The following is a 19787-nucleotide window of genomic DNA, read 5'->3' on the forward strand; positions in this document are numbered from 1 at the left end:
AGCTCCGCCTCTCGGGTTTACACCATTCTCCTGCCTCAGCCTCCCGAGTAGCTGGGACTACAGGCGCCCGCCGCCTCGCCCGGCTAGTTTTTTGTATTTTTAGTAGAGACGGGGTTTCACCGTATTAGCCAGGATGGTCTCGATCTCCTGACCTCGTGATCCACCCGTCTCGGCCTCCCAAAGTGCTGGGATTACAGGCTTGAGCCACCGCGCCCGGCCGAGTGAGTCTATTTCTAAAACTCCACTCAAATTGTGCCTCCCAGAAAGTCCAAGTGTTAGCCATCCATCATATGCTCAGCTGTGATGTGCCTGTCTGAATGCCTGCCCCACTCACGGGGCAGTCAGCATGGCAAGGAGTTGTGGGGTTCGGGGAAGGAGCACCGGCTTTCAGTCCTGACTCTGCCATTCAAACACTTGCTGAACAAAGGACCTGTCTAAGGCACTGCTAGGTGGTGTGGGGTGACGCTAAGATGAGGTACTTGTTTAGTTCCTGGGTGACAATCTAGAGGGAAGACTTTAAATTTCTTTCTGTGTCCAAAGCAAACAGTACCTATTCTAGGGATGTCGTCTTCCTCCCTGATGGCATTTCTGGGTGGGGCAGGAGAGGGAAGCTCCCTCCATGGAGATGCCTCCTCCCTCCTCTGAATCTTACAGCCTCCTCCATCTCCACTTTCCTACACTGAGGACATCTAAAAATATAATCTAGATCATTGTTACACAACTATCACTTCCCTTGTTTAGTAATGGCTAGCATCTGCACAACCATCCCTGATTTAAATTCCCCTCTACAGCATCTAAGTTAAGCCTCATGACTGCAGCGGGCATTCTCACCACCCCCATTTCAGAACTGGGAGGACTGGGGCTCTGAGGGAAGCGGCTGGCCTGAGGTCCCAGAGCCCCTTACGTGGCACAGCTGGTTCTCAGCCAGGCTTCTTAGTCCTGGTCTGGTCCAGTCTCCTCTCTCTTCATGCCTACAAGTCTTGACCTAACCCAAGGCAGGCATCACATCCTTCTTTGCCACTCCTTCAGTATCAGCCCAGGAGTATGGACAAAATGAGCAGTTTGTTAATTGACTGTGGGGAGATAAAGAGGGAAGGGGTAGGGGAGAAGGGGTTGGAAGCCATTCCTTCCTCCATCTCAGGTTCTAGATGGAAACACAGCTCAGGAACATACCTGGGCCTTTCCTTATGTGCAGAAAGAGGTCAGATGTTTTCAGCCATCTCTCCAGCTTTCATAGACTAGGCCAGGAAAGGACACAATGAATCAAGTCCATGAATCCCACCATGAAGGTATGTGGGAAGTGCCCACATTGCTGTCAGAATCAGACACCTTGACCATCTTCTCCACTCTAGTTGACAGATGCTAAGAAAAGCAGCATTGTGTAATACATGGCCAGTGATCATACTGATAATGAAAGCCACCATTTTTGGAGTGCCTATGATGTGCCAGGCTACTACCAGGTGCTTGCCATAGATGACAGCTAATAAGAGTGACAGCGAGAATCTGAGATGCTGCTCCTGGATCAGGCTTTACAGGCATCTTCCCACTCAATCCTCACACCTTTGTCCAGCTGTGCAACAACTGAATTACAGATGCTTACAGGGTAGCCTCTGACCAGAAGCCTGGCCCTGCAGGATGAAAGGATGAAGTTACATTGTGGTCATCTTCAAGGCAGCCAGGGACCAGGGGCTCGCTCATCTCCCCAGGTCTTTTTAGGAGGGAGGATGCCATACAGCTGAGCAGAGGCTGCAAGTGGCCAAGGTTGCTCCACACTTTCAGTTCAAAGTGCTCCAGAGCTGCCGCTTCCTCTAGGTGTAGGTCAGCCCATTTCAACTGGGACAATCCATGTGGGCACTCTTCTAGATCCTCACGCCAACTGAATGAGGCAGGTACTGTTGCTTTCTCTATTCCATGCAGGAGGAAACTAAGGCTCAGCGAGGCTATGCCACATTCCCATGGGTCCACAGCCAAAAGCTCAGTGAAATTCAAGCCCAGTCTGTTTCCTAAGCTCATACTCCCTCCGTCACGTCCCCTCTCCACCTGCGCATTGTAAGGGGCGTCTGTATGTTCTGGGGTTTACCTACCTGCATGGTAAAGGGCTTGTTTGGAGCCATTGCCAAAAATGCCCAGGGCTGCTGACTCTCACTTGTAAATCCGCTGGCCTGGATCTAGCGGTCTTCACCTGAAGCCAATGAGCATAATTTTTCTCTCTACAAAAGTAACCGGTTGCTGTGGGGTCCAACTAATGTCATTTGTCATGTCTTACTGAGGTCAAAATGTCTGCCTCTCCTCATGTGCTATGAGGTGGGAAGTGGGTTAAAGTAAATTCCTAAGAGTGTTTCTAGAAAAAAAGTAAAGTGTCTTCGAGTACACTCCATGTTGACTGTCCTATGGCCTTAGGTGCACACATCTGGGTGCCCAGCGTAATTCCAGAGAACTGCGGATCCTCAGCAGGTGCCTTTTGGAGAGGGAAGATGTTCCTGTCCTGCTGACGGGGGGAAAGAATCTGTCCACATTGACCTGCACCTGCTGAGTGCCAGGCCATAGATCGTTTTTATTGGTCATAGTGATATCCTGGGGCCTAGAATGGATACAGTCTGAATTTCATGTCTGGTAAATTCTTATTGTAAATATATATTTTGTAGCGATAGGGTCTTGTTCTATTGACCAGGCTGGTCTGGAACTCCTGGGCTCAAGCGATCCTCCTGCCTTGGCTTCCCGAAGTGCAGGATGTACAAGTGTGAGCTCCTATGCCCAGCCAAAACCGTTTGTTTGTTTGTTTGTTTGCTCACTGCCAGATTTTAATTCATTTCCAAGTACTAGGAGTTAGTCTGTCTGGTGAGCCTGAGCTATGTGCAGGATTTTTAAAAGATGATTTCTGTCAGTTGGGAAGCATGTTAAAATACCCTCCCTGAGCACCCCATCTGCAGTATGGTTACCCCCATCTTCCATCATCACTTTTCTTGGTATTTCCTTCCTAGTTGCTATCTCTATTGGGAGTTCTTTGCACTGATAGACTAGTCTCTCTTGCCCAGTTAATGCCCTCTCCCCACCCTAAGGGTCAGCCCCAGGCAGGCCAGGCCACTGTGCCTGGGGTGCCTGTTGCATGTGCCCTTGATGGGTGGCCCCCAGGGGACACAGCCACACTCGATCAGCTGTGGTCCTGGGGCAGCCATGTCTGGGTAGGCGGTACTTAGGGAGGACAAACTCCAAAACCCAGGGCTCCAAAGGACCCATGCGAAGGTCGGGAGGCTCAGGGGAGTGAATCTGTGCTGGGCCCAGTGATGCGAGGCCACTGGGGACACAGCAGAGGGGACCCCCTGAGATATCTGAAGGTGCTGAGTGTGTCCGGGAGCCGCAGGAGCTGCTGAGGGCGCCCAACCGTGTGGGGACAGCGTTGCCTGGGGAAAGGTGGCCATGGCAGCCCACAGGGGTCCAGCTGTGCCTAGGGAGACCAAGCTGGCCAGGTCCTTTGCCAATGGGAGTTCTGTTTCACACCCACCCCCAGCACCTGGCCCTGCCCCAGTCTCTGCCCTGTTTGTGCCTGCAGCCATGGTGCCCAGGCTTGCCCCACCAGGAGACACCACGAGTCTGTCCATGTGTCCACATTTCTGCTTCTTCCCTGTGAAGTGGGCAATAGGTCAGGGATCCAGTCTGTTATAACCAGGAAAGGGAAGGGCCTCCAGGCCCAGAAAGTTTGGCAGCTGAGGTGTTGTCAGCAACAGTTAGTGACCTTAGCCTAGTTAGCCACAGTGGTGCTGTGCATCTTAGCCTAGTTTGCAGAGAGGTAGGACTTGTAAACAGCATAGTTAGGAGTACTGTGGAACAGGGATCGGCCTCCACCTCACTTGACAAAGAAATACAAAACTGTAAGATGGTAGGCACCATCCACCAGGGATCTGGTCCAGCATAGGCTAACTGAGACCCAGGTTGTCCTCCAAATCATCTCTAAAAAGGCTGGCCTTGCTCTCCAGACAGAGATGAGCATCATAAAAATTCTCCATCACCCAAATATCATTCACCTCCACCAAGTGATTGACAAGGCAGTCACCTTGACAATTAGGTGGTAATGGAGTATGCCAGAGGAGAAGAGCTGCACCACCTAATACACCACCACCACCACATCAAGGATGGGGAGGAGGCCTGGATCATGTTAAGGCAGATTCTGTCAGCCCTGCAGTACTGCCACTTACAGAACATCACACATCCACACCTACAAAACATCCTACACAATGAGGAAGGCAATATAAAAATCATGGACTTTGGCTTTAGCACAATATTCAGGGAGCAGCAGATTGCTGAAAACCTTTTGTTGGGTGTACCCCTACATAGTCACAGAAATCTTCCTGGGCCCGGGGTACCATTGACTTGCCATAGACGTATACCGCCTCAGCAGTATTCTCTATTCCATGGTGTCCGGATCCCTGCTTTTCGACTCAAGAAAAAATTATCAGACCTCAAGAAAAAATTATCAGCGCAGAATACCATTCACCACAATTGTATTCCCTACGAATGAAAAGACCTACTGAAAAGTGACTAACGCTGGACCCCAGGGAGTGTCCTCCATTGAAAAAAGTGATGAAAGATCCCTAAGTGAAAAGTGTCCAGAAGATGTCACTACCAATGTATGAAAAGCCACTCCTGGACCACCTGAACCCCAAACCATCCAGCTCATGGTGCCATGGGATTCCAGACCGAGAACATCTCAGTTTCAACAATGGAAGAGAAATTAACTATCCCATGGCAAATATCTCATTTGAGAACACAAAAAAATAAGAGAAGAGGAGGCGCTCAACCATCGAGCACCACCCCTTCCTCCTGGGGTTTCCGCCTATCCATCCCCATCAGCAGAAATATCCCCCTTCCCAGCAAAACCAATGGGGGCTCAAAGCAAGCCAGAATTTCCTACTTGTCATTTTCAGCTACCCAAGCAGGGCCAAAAGTCAGAGAAAGTCAGGTAAGCCTCTCCTTCCCTACAAAAGAGCATGACCAGGAAGCAAGAAGAGGTCTGGAGAGAGGGCAAAAAGTTGTGGGCCCCATTGTTTACCCAGTGTGCAGCTGTCCTTAAAATCCACTTTGGGGGTGAGGGTCCACCAGGTGTCAATACTGAATCTCCCTCCACCCAATGTGAGTTTGCAACTCCAAAGAAAGGGTCCCTGTGGGCCCCACTTGAGATCCCCAAGGCCCTTCAGAGTCTGTCTTCCCCACCTTGCTGCCATCCACCCCCTCTAGAAGTGCCAGCCCTCTGAGAGGAGGTGCCTTCCTCAGGCCTGGCGTCCACTGGCACCAAAAAAGGCTAGAATTGATTCTGGGCCATGACCTGTGGTAGAGTTTGACATCTCTTTTCTAAAAGTTGGGACTCCAGGATCAGCCAGCTGGGGTGGGTAAAAAGACCATAAGGAAGGGGCAAGAGGCACCAAACAAAACCCACAAAGAGAGAAAGGCCCCTCCAGTGTCAACACAGGCCTGGCCCCAGAAACCGTGCGGCCCTAAATGCAAACCGGGCAACCTTGACTTGTTCATCTCCCTTTGCGGCAGCGTAGTGAGGAGGTACCATAAAGCAGGGATCAGTCTCCACATCAATTCACAAAGAAATACAAAATTATCGGATCGTAGACACAATTCGCCATGGAACTGGCCAAGCATAGGTTAACTGGGAGTCAGGTTGTCCTACAAATCATCTCTAAAACGACTGGCCTTGCTCTGCAGAGAGAAAGATGAGTATCATGAAGACTCTCAACCGCCCAAATATAATTCAGCTCTACCAGGTAATTGGCAAGGCGGAAACAATTTATATGATGATGCACCACAACAACAGCTAAACCGCCAGATACGCCACCATGGCCACAGCGGGCAGCGGGGGAGGCCCCAGTCAACTTCAGGCAGATTCTGTCAGCCCTGCAGTACTGTCACTTAAAGAACATCACACATCCAGAGCTAAAGCCACAAACCCATCTAGTCATAGAGAAGGCAATATAAAAGTCATGGACTTTGCCTTTAGGACAATATTCAGGGAGAAGTAGATGCTGAAAACCTTTCGTGGCCTGTACCCCTACACGGTCACAGAAGTCTTCCTGGGCCCGGGGTACCACTGACTTGCCATGGACGCTACTGCCTCAGCACTATTCTCTATTCCACGATGGTCGGGTCACTGTCCTTCTACCCAGGGAACCCTACAGACCTCAAGAAAAAATTATCAGTGCACAATACCATTCACCACAATATTTTTTCCCTGTGAAAGAAAAGACTTACTAAAAAGTGACTAACTCAGAACCCCAGGGAGCATCCTTCACTGGAACAAGTGATGGAAAATCCCTAAGTGAAAAGTGTCCAGAAGATGCCACTACCAACGTATGAAGAGGCACTCCTGGACCACCTGAACCCCAAACAACCCAGCTCATGGTGCCACGGGATTCCAGGCTGAGAACATCTCAGTGTCAACATTGGAAAAGAATTCAACTATTTCATGTCATATAACTCATTTGAGAAGGGAAGAAACAACCGAATAGGAAGCACTCCACCATCAGAGTTTCGTCCCTTCCTCCTGGGGTCCCCACCTGTCCCTCCCCATCTGCTAAAGTTTCCACCTTCCTGCAAAACCAAAGAAGGCTCAAAGCAAGCCACTATTTTTTACTTGTCATTTTCAGCTGCCCAAGCAGGGCCAAAAGTCAGAGAAAAGAGAAACATAAAATTCCCCTTTGCCCCAGGATAGAAGAACCAGGAAGCAAGAAGCGGGCTGGGGAGAGGGTAAAGGTGTTGTGGGCCTTTTTTTTTTTTTGAGACGGAGTCTCGCACTGTCACCCAGGCTGGAGTGCAGTGACGCGATCTCTGCTCACTGCAAGCTCCGCCGCCTCCCAGGTTCACGCCATTCTCCTGCCTCAGCCTCCCGAGAAGCTGGGACTACAGGCGCCTGCCACCTCACCCGGCTAATTTCTTTGTATTTTTTAGTAAAGACGGGTTTTCACCGTGTTAACCAGGATGGTCTCGATCTCCTGACCTCGTGATCCGCCCACCTCGGCCTCCCAAAGTGCTGGGATTACAGGCATGAGCCACCGCGCTCGGCATGGCCTTCTTGTCTACGCAGTGTGCTGCTGTCCTTAAAATCCACTTTGGGGGTGAGGGTCCACCAGAAGTCAATACTGAATCTCCTTCCACCCAATGGCAGTTTAAACTTCAGAGAGAGGGTCCCTGTGGACCCCACTTGAGTCCTCAAAGGGCCCCTCAGAGTCTGTCTTCCCCATCTTGCTGCCATCCACCCCCTCTAGAAGTGCCATCCCTCAGAAGAGGTGCCTTCCTCAGACCTGGCATTCACTGGCACTGGACAAGGCCAGAATTGTTTCTGGCCCATGACCTGTGGTACAGCTTGACATCTATTCTCTAGAATTTGGGGCTCCAGGCTCAGCCAGTGGGGCTGGGTTAAGAGACCATAGGGAAAGGGCCTCAGGCACCAGAACAAAAACCAGGAACAGAGAGAGCCCTCAACAGCGTCATCCCAGGCCGGGCCTCAGGAGCTGTGCAGCCCTAGGTGCAGGCGGGGCAACCTTGGCTTGTTCATTTCCCTTTGCGGCAGCGTAGTAAGGAGGTACCATAAAGCAGGGATTGGTCTCCACCTCACTTCACAAGTAAATACTAAATGAACAGATCATAAACACCATTCCCCGGGGAACTGGACCAGCGTAGGTTAACTGGGATCTAGGTTGTCCTCCAAATCATCTCTATGAAGACTGGCCTTGTTCTCCAGAAAGAGAGATGAGTATCATGAAGACTCTTAACCACCCCAATATTATAAACCTGTACCAGGTAATTGACAAAGTTACAACATAAAACCCACAACTTAGAAGCAAGAAACAGAGCAGCAACACCAGATATGCCACCATGGCCACAACGGGCAGCGGAGGAGACCCCAGTCAACTTCAGGCGGATTCTGTCAGCCCTGCAGTACTGTCACTTAAAGAACATCACACATCCAGAGCTAAAGCCACAAACCCATCTAGTCATAGAGAAGGCAATATAAAAGTCATGGACTTTGCCTTTAGGACAATATTCAGGGAGAAGTAGATGCTGAAAACCTTTTGTAGCCTGTACCCCTACACGGTCACAGAAGTCTTCCTGGGCCCGGGGTACCACTGACTTGCCATGGACGTATACTGCCTCAGCACTATTCTCTATTCCACGATGGTCGGGTCACTGCCCTTCTACTCAAGGAACCCTATAGACCTCAAGAGAAAATTGTCAGTGGAGAATACCATTCACCACAATTTTTTCCCCCTACGAACAAAAAGACTTATTCAAAAGTGACTATCACTGATTTCCAGGGAGCGTCCTTCACTGGAACAAGTGATGGAAAGTTTCTAAGTGAAAAGTGTCCAGAAGATGCCACTACCAACGTATGAAGAGGCACTCCTGGACCACCTGAACCCCAAACAACCCAGTTCATGGTGCCACGGGATTCCAGGCTCAGTGTCAACATTGGAAAAGAATTCAACTGTTTCATGTCACATACCTCATTTGAGAAGGGAAGAAATAACAGAATAGGAAGCACTCCACCACCAGAGCTGCGTCCCTTCCTCCTGGGGTCCCCACCTATCCTCCCCCTTCTGCCAAAGTTTCATCTTCCCTGCAAAACCGAAGAAGGCTCAAAGCAAGCCAGTATTTTTTAATTTGTCTTTTCTGCTGCCAAAGCAGGGAAAGAAGTCAGAGAAAGTCAGATTCCCCTTTCCCTGCAAGACAGAAGAACCACGAAGCAAGAAGCAGGCTGGGGAGAGGGTAAAAGTGTTGCGGGCCTTCTTGTCTACGCAGTGTGCTGCCGTTCTTAAAATCCACTTCGCGGGTGAGGGTCCACTCGGTGTCAATACTGAATCTCCCTCCAGCCAACAGCAGTTTAAACCCCAGGAAGAGGGTCCCTGTGGGCCCCACTGAGCTCTCAAAGGGCCCCTTTGGAAGTGCCAGCCCTTTGAGAGGAGGTGCCTCCCTCAGACCTGGCATCCACTGGCACTGGACAAGGCCAGAATTGTTTCTGACCCCTGACCTGCGGTAGAGCTTGACATCTCTTCTCTTGAATCTGGGGCTCCAGCCTCAGCCTGCTGGGCTGGGTTAAGAGACCATAGGAAAAGGGCCTCAGGCACCAGAACAAAACCTAGGAACGGAGATAGCCCCCATCAGCATCAACCCAGGCCGGGCATCAGGAGCTGTGCAGCCCTAGGTGCAGACTGGGCAACCATGGCCTGTTCATTTCCCTTGGGCGCAGTATAGTGAGGAGGTACCATAAAGCAGGGATCGGTCTCCAACTCACTTCACAAGGAAATACTAAATTAGCAGATCATAGACACCATTCCCCAGAGAACTGGCCCAGCATAGTTTAATGGGGACCCGGGTTGTCCTCAAATGCGCTCCACCATCAGAGCACCGTCCCTTCCTCCTGGGGTTCCCACCTATCCCTCCCCTCTGTCAAAGTTTCCACCTTCCTAGCAAAACCAAGGAGGGCTCCAAGCAAGCCAGTATTTACTTCTTATCATTTTCAGCTGCCCAAGCAGGGCCAGAAGTCAGAGAAAATCAGTTAAGATTTTCTTCCCCCCAGGATAGCAGGACCAGGAAGTAAGAAGTGGGCTGGGGACAGGGTGGGAGTGTTGTGGGCCCCTTGTCTCTTCAGTTTGCTGCCGTTTTTAAATCCACTTTGGGGATGAGGTTCCCCCAGGTGTCAATACTGAATCTCCCTCCACTTAATGCCAGTTTGGAACCTGAGAGAGAGGGTCCCTGTGGGCCCCGCTTGTGCTCCTTCAGAGTCTGTCTTCCCCACCTTGCTGCCATCCACTCTCTGGAAGTGCCAGCCCTGGGGGTGAAGACGCCTTCCCCACACCTGGCTTCCACTGGCCTCGGAGAAGGCCAGAATTTTTTCTGGCTCATGTCCTGCAGTAGAGATTGACATCTCCAACCTAGAAGCCAGGGCTCCAAGGCTTGGCGAGACGGGCTGGGTCAAGGGACCATAGAGAAGGGGTTCCAAATACCAGGGAAAACTCACAAACAAAACAAAGAAAGCTCCCTCCTGTGTCCATCCAGGCCGGGCCTCAGGAGCCATACAGCCCTAGGTGCAGGCTGGGCAACCTTGGCTTGTTCATCTGCCTTTGCAGCCAGTGGCCTCCTTTTGGGAGAATATTCTTGGCATGGAATGACAGCCATGGAGGGTGGGTAGCAGGCCTGAGCAGGGTAGGCTCTTTACTGGCAGCCCAGAGAGGAGGAACAGGCAGTGGGGAACTTTCCAGCTCCACTGTCCAGGTTAGGCCACTGAGGCTGCAAAGAGATTGAGTAGCATCCCCAGTGATATCTGGAAAGGAATGGATGGCAAAGATTTGCTGTTTACCCCGTCCCATGCTGCCCTGCACACACCCAGTCACTTCCCAGTTTTCTGCTTTGTCCCCCTTCTTCAGTTCTGAAGTCATCCTGTTTTACACCTGTCGCTCCCACTGGAGCAGGGACCTTGCCTTCCCCACAGCCACACAGGTCTCACACCCAGTAGGCCCTCAATCAATATTTGTGTGTAAGATACAATAAATCTTTCTGAGTTTCTCTTCAAAGGGTTTAGCCTGTTAACTTCCTTATCCTTTGTTCTCAAACTCAACTTTCTTGTTCTCCCTTGCCCCTGGTTACCGTAAACAGCCTACCACCTCCCATCAGCTCTAATCAATAACTCACATCTGTTCCCTTGGTTACCTGTACCCACTGTTCCCCCGAAACTGCACATCTCACACGGTTCACCTCTGTACCTCACGTCCCCCTCCCCTGCTATATTTAGGAAAATATGTACAAGTAGCCAATCGGGTCAGCTCAGATTGTGCAGTCACCCCAGCCCATGGGGGAGTGGCACAGAGATAGGGACTGCATTAAGGATAAAAACCTCCTGGTCTCCTTTGTTCTGTGTGCGCTTGCAGTCTTAATTGATGCGAGTGACACCCTTCTGCAGAAGTAAATTGCCTTGCTGAGAGGATTAAACTTTTGCCTGAGTGCCATTTTTACTCGTGGCACTGAGCATTTATTCCTGGAGTATTTTATATCCAACATGTGGAATCGGTGAGGTGGGATTCAAGCCCAAGGTGTGTCTGCAGAGCATTGGAAGTGCAGCTCTGGGTCCCTGAGGCTGCCCAGCAGAGCAGGCTTGGGGACCCACAGGGGCAGTGGACGCCTACTGTGACTCTCAGCAAGGCTGGTGGGACTGTCACTCACTAAGCTTATTTGCTCATCCAATCTTGGGGATCCTGAGCTCCCTGTGGGGCAAGGTTGGTGGGTTCACAGCTGCCTCCAAGGGTTTCCTCAGCAACCTCAAGTAAGACTCTGCTCCTTACTTGCCAGCACCTATTACTAAAGAACACGGGGGCAGAGAGAATGGGGGCGTCATGGTGACAGGGGTAAGAAGAAGGCCAAGAGTTTTCCACTTTTGGTGATGGCCGTGGTGGTGGCCACATGACCCAGGGTACCGTCTCTTCCTCCTGTCTGTCCCCTGCTTCCTCTGCCCTGCCACTTCCCCCTTCCTCCCCACCCAGCTCGCTGCAGTCCTCTCCTCCACCTTTCCAAGGTAGATGCAGCTTGCTGCTCTCCTGATGCCCCCACTAAGGCTGTGATTTCTGGGCCCCACTGAACTCTTGGACTTTATTTCCCTGGCCCCCTCTCCCACCTCCTTTCTGTTTGTCCCAGCCCCGCCCCCAACTCCCTCTCCCCCAGTTCTTCCTTTGCCATTCCTAATCCCCTCATCTTGATTCCTCTTCTAGGTTTTCTCTAAGTTATCTTTTTATATACTTGCTAATATCTGTCCCCTTTTCCCCCAGACCTCCTCCTGTGTAACACGGAATGATGAACATCTACAAACAGGAATCCCACTCCTGGCCCTAGCCATGACTCAGGTTTTGTGAAGGGGTGTGGGGTGGGAGAAAAAGCAAACCCCACCAAACCAACACCCAGTCTAGAGCCTGATCTAAGTGCCACTCAAAACACGTTTCCTCCCTTTACTTTCCTATACCCCGAGAATTCTTCCTGAAAAAGGTGGCCCCTGAGAGCCATCTAAAAGCATCACGGGGTGGAAGGGCAAGGGTCCTGAGAGCTGGTCTTGCGTTCCCTTGTCCCCAGTTTTCTTGAAGAAGCTGAGCTCCAGAGAAGAGGCAGGGCCCGTGGGGTGTTTGAGTTACACTCCAAGTCTAATTCCCAGTCCAGCAATCCTGCCCCCAGAGGCTCCCTTCCTTCATCTGTCCACTTGGCCAAGGAAGGGGCGGGTTGCCCCACGCCCCCTGCCTGGCTGCAGAAGACAACCACTGGAAGGGTGTCCTTGTAACTGGGGCCCCAGAACCATGTCTGCATGGAAAGGGCCCAAGGAGCTAGAGCCCTTTAGCCTCAAGAAGAGTGTGAGGGACTCAGCATCCTTCTGAAACCTAAACCAAATTTTCGCCTGAGCTGTTTTCACCGTCTGTGCCCTAGAAGGTCGTGAAGCTCTCGAAGTGAGTCTTCCTGTTTCCCCATCTTCTGAGGCTCAAGCCTTTCTCCGAGCCTCCGTGGGTCCCACCCTTGCACCCATCACACGGTGTCTGGGCCCTGCCTTCCTGACTCACCCCCCCACTTCCACCCGCGGCCCTATTTCCATTCCTGAGACACTCCACTGGGCACTGCTGTTCCCTCCATTAGAAGACTTTCACAGGCCCTGAGCATTCCTTTTGCTAATCAAGTGAATGTCACCCCCTCAGAGAAGCCCTCCCTGAGCACCCGATCTGCAGTAGGGTCACCTCTATCTCTCGCCCTCACTTTTCCTGGTGTCTCCTTCCTAGCCCCTATCTCCAGGGGGAGATTTCCGCACTGATAGACTAGTCTCTCTCACACACCCGGGGGCCAGCGTGTCTGTCTTCTCTGTCCCCCACACGGGAGATGGTCAGTGTTCACTTGTTGGCATCAATGTTCACTTGTTGGCATCAATGAAACAGGAAGGCCCCTGAGGTGCCGGGATTGGGAGCCCTTCACCCAGGTGAGGAAGGAGCCTTGAGGAAGGGGAGAGGACCCAAGTTAGTGCCCTCTCCCTACCCCGAGGGTCAGCCCCGGGCAGGGATGGTCACTATGCTTTGGGATGTTGTGGGCAGCAAGCCACCCAGGTGCCAAGGCAAGAGACCAAGGGCACAAACTGTTCCAGTATAATAAAAAAAATATATAGAATAAGAATAGTTATACTAGAAATAGATTATAGATATGATTATATATGAATATCATTAATCATTAGTTGGTAACATTACTCTTTCTTCCGATGTTGTAACCTTTGTTCTACAATGATAACCTCGGAAAAAACAGGCCATACAGAGATAGGAGCTGAAGGGACACGGTGAGAAGTGACCGGAAGACAAGAGTGTGAACCCTCTGTTATGCCCGGCCAGGGCCACTAGAGGGCTCCCTGGTCTAGCGGTAACGCCAGCGCTTGTAGAAGCGCTGACTTCCATAGTTCTGCAGGAGGACTGCCACTCCTTGTGGAAGGCCTGACATCCGTCAGGCTGGCCGGCAGCCATCCGGAGGCCTAACCGTCTCCCTCTGATGCTGTGCTTCAGCGGTCATGCTCCTGGTCCGCTTTCATGTTCCACTCTGTACACCTGGCTCTGCCTGTCAGATAGCAGTAGCAGAATTAGTGAAAGTATTAAAAGTCTTTGAAATGCATAGAAGAAATAATGGCATAAGCTGTCCCCTCTCTCTCTCCGCCTCGGCTGCCAAACAGGGAAGGGCCCACTGTCCGGTGGACACGTGACTCACGTGACCTTATCAATCATTGGCGATGACTCACACTCCTTACCCTGCCCCTTTTGCCTCGTATCCAATAAATAACAGTGCAGCCAGGCATTCGGGGCCACTACCGTCTCTCCGCATCCAGGTGGTAGTTGTCCCCGGGGCCCAGCTGTTTTTTCTTCTCTTTGTCCTATGTGTTTATTTCTACGATCTCTCCTCTCCGCACACGAAGAGAAAAACCACAGACCCAGTAGGGCAGGACCCTACAGGACGCCTCTCCCCTGTGCCCTTGACAGGTGGCCCGCTAGGGGACGTGGCCGCACCCGGTGCGCTGTGGTCCTGGAGCAGCCGCCTCCGGGCGGGCGGCACTTGGGAAGGACAAACTCCAGAACCCACGGCTCCAAAGGACGAATGCATGAGAAGGTCCGGAGGCTCAGGGGAGTGACCCCGCGTCTGGGCCAGCGCTTTGAGGCCCCTGTGGACCAGCGGAGAGGGCCCGGGTGAAGCCTCTGGAGGCGCTGAGCGGGGCGGGACCCGCGGGACCCGCAGAGGGCGCCGGTCCCTGTGGGCGCAGCAGCGCCTGGAGGGAGGTGGCCCCAGCCTCCGGCAGAAATCAGGCTCACCCCACGGATCCCTGGCTCCAACTCCCAGGCCAGGCTCTGTCTCTTTGCCCAGGCTGGGCGGGGCTGATGGCAGTTGGAAGCTCAGCTCCCCGCCGCTGACTGTCTCCTGGCCCCGCCCCCGTCTCCATGGAGCCCGAAGGCGCCGGACAGCCTGTCAGAGGCTGCTCTCGCGTGCGCCCTATCTGTCCACCGCGGGCTGGCCTGCCCAGGCTGTCGCCCGACTAGGGACACCGGGTTGCCTGTCCACGCCTCCACTCCTGGGCCACTTCCCCGCGGGGCGGGCAGTAGGGCAGTGAGGAATGGGAATCTTGTAACCAGAGAAGGGAACTGCCCCCAGGCCCAGAGAGTTCGGAGCCTGGGTACTGTCACTAACAGACCAGGACTCCCGCAGCTGGGCCCTCCCCTAGAGTCTTCCTGCAGCAAGGGCCTCCTCCAGAGGGGCTGTGATTGTTTCCCCGGGATGGGGCTGAAGCCAGAGCCCAGAGGTTTGCCCCTGGGGCACGGATTCCCAAGGTCACTGGCCTCCCACGGGCTGCAGTGAAGCAGGCTCTAGGGGAGGATGGCCAGCTTTTCCCCTTCAAGGATATGAGCCCCAGGGAAGGCACTCCTGCTCTGGGGACTGCCTCCCTGCCCTACCTCAGAGCCAGCCCTCAGAAGCTTGGCCAAGCTGACCACTGTGTCTGTGATCTCTGCCAGGGAGGCTGAAAGAACATCCAGCCCCACCTGTGGTCCCTTCCCGCCTCAGGCTATGTGACAGTATGACTCCCCACCTATTTCTTCGTTTCCCTCTACCCCAGTGAACGACTCCCACTAAACCAGCTGACGTGGGACCCCTGGGTCGATTTTGGCCAGAAGATGCTGACACCATACAGAGAGCCTGGGCACCTGGGCCCCCTACAAGGCTGGTCATGGTGTCCATGGGATTTCAGGCCTCATACATCTCTGAATCAGTATTTCCCCCACAAAAAAAATGCATGTAATTATCCCATGGCCTCGTACCTAATCCTGGGGTACAGGAGAAGTGCAGAGGAGGAGGTGCTCCGTCATTGGAGCACAGTCCCTTCCTCCTGGGGGTCCCACCTGTTCTTCCCCATCTGACAAAGTCCACCTTCTCTGTGGAAACAAAGAGGGCTCAAAGAGAGCCGGCTGTTCACACTTTTTAATTTTCAGCTGCCTGAGGAGGGTCAGAAGTCGGGGCAGAAGCCCACCATTCCTGCTCAGAACTCTTCCTGGGCCTGGGGTGCCAGTGCCCTGCCACGGACATATGGAGCCTCAATGTCATTCTCTATTCCATGGTGGCCGGGCCCTGCCCTTCTACTCAGGGAACCCTACAGACCTCAATAATAAAACTATCACAAGAAAATACCATGCCCCACCATTTTTTCCCTTCAACTTGAAAGACTGATTAAAAAGTTACTAACACTAAGGGCCGGGCGCGGTGGCTCAAGCCTGTAATCCCAGCACTTTGGGAGGCCGAGACGGGCGGATCACGAGGTCAGGAGATCGAGACCATCCTGGCTAACACCGTGAAACCCCGTCTCTACTAAAAAATACAAAAAACTAGCCGGGCGAGGTGGCGGGCGCCTGTAGTCCCAGCTACTCGGGAGGCTGAGGCAGGAGAATGGTGTAAACCTGGGAGGCGGAGCTTGCAGTGAGCTGAGATCCGGCCACTGCACTCCAGCCCGGGCGACAGAGTGAGACTCCGTCTCAAAAAAAAAAAAAAAAAAAAAAAAAGTGACTAACACTAGACGCCAGGGAGTGGTCCCCGCCCCAAACAACTGATGAGGGACCCATGGGAGAACAGTGGTCAGGAGATGCCACTGATACTATACGAAGAGCCACTCCTGGACCACCTGAGCCCCAAACAACTCAGCTCATGATGGTCATGGGATTCTAGACTGAGAACATCTCCATGTCAATAGTAGAAAGAAAATTCAACTATTCCATGGCCCCCTACCTGATTTTAGAGCACCCAAAACAAAAGAGGAAGCACTCTACCATCAGAGAACTGTCCCTTCCTCCTGGGGTTCCCACTTGTCTTTCTCTATCCACTGAAGTTTCCACCTTCCCTCTCCCACTGAAATGAGCTCACAGCGAGCCAGCTTGTCACACTTCTAACAAGCTGCCCAAGCAGAGCCAGAAGTCAGGGCAGAAGACCACCATTCCTGCCAGTGCACGCGCCGGCCTGCAGAGGAAGCTGGACAGTTTTAGTGAAGCCCCCAGCATGACCCTGTGGCCTCCCCCTCCACCCAGAGCACCAGAAGCAGTCGCAGAGACCCAGAAACGTCCCTGGCCCACTGAGAACCATCGCAGGAAGCCAGCTTCCTCCAAGCTGGACAGCCAGAGGCTGTGACGTCAGCCTTGCCAAGAAACTAGGGCTGCCAGAAGTTGACTTTCATTTCTGCTAAGATTCTGTCACTTGAGCCCAGCGCAGAACATTCCAACCAATAAAACCGCCCCAAAGAAGTAGTTGGACGGCAGTAATGAAGACAAAAATCACGTAGGTGGGGTAGTCAAACCACACTTCCTGCATTTTATGGTATTTATTAGTATTATTTTAGTATTAGTATTAGTATTCTGTCTTTATTAGTATTATTTTAATTGGCAAATCATGCTTGTACTCATTCATGGGATACAATGTGAGGATTAGATAGATGTGTGCACTGTGGAAGGAGGAAACCCCGCTACTTAGCATCTCCACCACCTCAGAGACCAATTCCACATGATGTCCCGGAAGTGTTGATCTAAAAAAGTTGACCTCTTAGAAATAGCAAGTAGATTGATGTTGACCTGGGGCTAGGGAGTGACAGAGGGAGGGAATGGGGGGTTGTCGGTCAAAGGAGCAAAGTCTGGACAGGAAGAAGAGGTTTTGACATCTAGTGCACAGCAGTGTGACCAGAGTCAATGAGAATGTCTTGGATTTTGCAAAACACCTGAGATAGTCCTTGTCAAATATCTCCCTGCATTTAGATTGGGGAGGATGAAGGTCCTGAGATCCAACAATATTTGCTTTTTTTTTTTTTTTTTTTTGAGATGGAGTCTTGTTCATCGCCCAGGCTGGAGTGCAGTGGCGCGATCTCGGCTCACTGCAAGCTCTGCCTCCCGGGTTCACGCCATTCTCCTGTCTCAGCCTCCCGAGTAGCTGGGACTACAGGCGCCCGACAGCACGCCCGGCTAATTTTTTGTATTTTTAGTAGAGACAGGATTTCACCGTGTTAGCCAGGATGGTCTTGATCTCCTGACCTCGTGATCCGCCCGCCTCGGCCTCCCAAAGTGCTGGGATTACAGGTGTGAGCCACCGCGCCTGGCTGAGATCCAAGAATATTGAAACCTGACAGTGGATGCCAATAGCTGCAGGGAGGAGCCAAGCGAGATGCCCACACTGCCGTGTGCCCAGCAACTTCGGAGTCTGCAGCACTTCTCCCCTGCCCTGCTCTATTTTATCTTGTTTAATAAAGATGATTCCTGATAAATGACCGTTTCCTGCAAATCTTGTAGTAGCATTGGAAAGGTGGCAGGTGGCTCATAGACACTCTGCTGCTTTGCACCCTCCCTGCACAGAACGGGGGCTGTGCACAGCCTAGTTTAGGTGGCATGCAGTCATGTGATCCTCTCAGTTACTCAGAAAAACTGAAAGGAAAAGACTTCAGGGAAGTATCAGGATGACCCCACCCACAGCAAATCATTATCAGTGTTTCTGAAGGGCTGAGGCTCTGAACGGGTGCAGGGCAGAGACCCACACATTGGGCATGGCCTCTCCACACTCACACTGCCTGGTGATCACTTTCAGAAGGACCAGTAGCCCCTTCAGTTCCCATCTGCCTGTGTTAATCATGCTGAGAGGTTCCCAGGAGGATCCCGAAGTCCTGGGAACCAGACTGTGCTGGGGTCAGAGTGGCGTGGGTGTGGTCCCCAAAGCGCTTTAGGGGGCTACTTGTGCTGCTGGGCTCCTGACTATCTAATGTGGCATTGGCCTTTTTGCTGCAATGGTTTCCCCTTTTGTGAAAAGTGGCACGGAGCCATCCCCCTCAGAGGCCTGACAGAGGAGTGAGCCTTCATCCAGGCCCAGGTGGAAGGGGTGCTTCTGGGTGAGGCAGGCGTCCTGGGGGTCTGGGGAGGGTTGATGGCAAGACACAGCAGCAGTCTGGAGGGATGGAGGGGGTAGTGGGAATGGGGGCTTTCATAAGGCAGGTTCCAGTTTCCCAGGAACCCAGTGTTTCCATGTCAGGCAGTGAATCTATGGGTGCAGATGCCCATCAGCACCCATCAGGGAGCTTCCTTGGGGGTTCCTAAGGAGCCTGAGGAAGGTCCAGAAGGCCCTGCCCTTGTGCATGGCTGGTGGCTCAGTGTGCACAGCCTTGAATATATGGTGACCCTGCACACTACTGATAGTGGCCAAGGACTATCTTGGAGTTCAACCAATCATATAAGATTCTCCTTCCCCAACAAAGAGCAGGACTGGGAAGCAAGAAGCAGGCTGGGGCAAGCACGTGAGTGTTGTGGAGAGCCCCTTGTCTCCCCAGTGTGCCGCTGTCCTTTAAATCCACTTTGGGGTTGAGGGTCCCCCAGGTGTCAATACTGAATCTCCCTCCACCCAATGCCAATTTGCAACCCCAGAGAGAGGGTCCCTGTGGGTCCTGTTTGAGCTCCCCACCAAGGGCCCTGCAGAGTCTATGCCTCCAACTTGCTGCCGTGCCCCCTCTGGGAGTGCCAGCCCTGTGAGAAGAGGAGCCTTCCCCAGGCCTGGCTTTCACTGGCATTGGACAAGTAGTTTCTGGCCTGTGACCTGTGGTAGACCTTGACATCTCTTCTCCAGAAGCCAGGGCTCCAGGCTCAGTGAGCTGGGCTGGGTCAAGACACCATAGGGAAGGGGCTCCAGGCACCAGGGCAAAACTCACAGACGAAGCTCCCTCCAGTGTCCACCCAGGCCAGGCCTAAGGAGCCATGTGGCCCCAAGTGCAGGTCAGACTACCTTGGCTTGTTCATCTCCCTTTGTGGCCAGCAGCCTCCTTTTAGGGGGACATTCTTCTTGGGAGGAATTGAGAGCCATAGAGGGTGGGAAGCAGGCCTGAAAAGGGCAGACTTCCTAGAGACAGCCCAGAGAGCAGGGCCAGGCGGTGGCGAAGCTCAAACTCCACCGTCTGGGTGAGGACACTGAGGCTGAAGAGAGATCGGGTAGCATTTCCTATGATATCTGGACAGGAGAGGATGGCAAAAATTTGCTGTTCACCCCGTCCCAGGCTGCCCCGCACCCGCCCAGCCACTTCCCAGTTCTCTGCTTTGTCCCCCTTCTCAGGTTCTGAAGTCATCCTGCTTTACACCTGTCACTCCCACTGAAGCAGGGACCTTGCCTCCCCAACAGCCACAGAGGCCTCGCACCCAGTAGGCCCTCAATCAATATTTGTGGAATCAGTGAGATGGGATTCA

General features: G+C 52.6%; 1 long non-coding RNA gene across 2 annotated transcripts; it reads right to left on the reverse strand.

Annotated features, from left to right (window-relative positions):
• Window positions 1-13187: 13187 nt before the first annotated feature.
• On the reverse strand, window positions 13188-16036 carry LOC139362017 (uncharacterized). Of its 2 annotated transcripts, none has more exons than XR_011620246.1 (2): window positions 14361-16036; window positions 13188-13617 (listed from the first exon to the last, which is right to left on the reverse strand). It is a non-coding gene; the product is annotated as an uncharacterized lncRNA (long non-coding RNA). The 2 variants fall into 2 exon arrangements; XR_011620247.1 differs by lacking the exon at window positions 14361-16036 and adding an exon at window positions 13805-14125.
• Window positions 16037-19787: the final 3751 nt, after the last annotated feature.

Source organism: Macaca nemestrina, chromosome 2 (assembly GCF_043159975.1).
Source record: "Macaca nemestrina isolate mMacNem1 chromosome 2, mMacNem.hap1, whole genome shotgun sequence".
Taxonomy (NCBI): domain Eukaryota; kingdom Metazoa; phylum Chordata; class Mammalia; order Primates; family Cercopithecidae; genus Macaca; species Macaca nemestrina.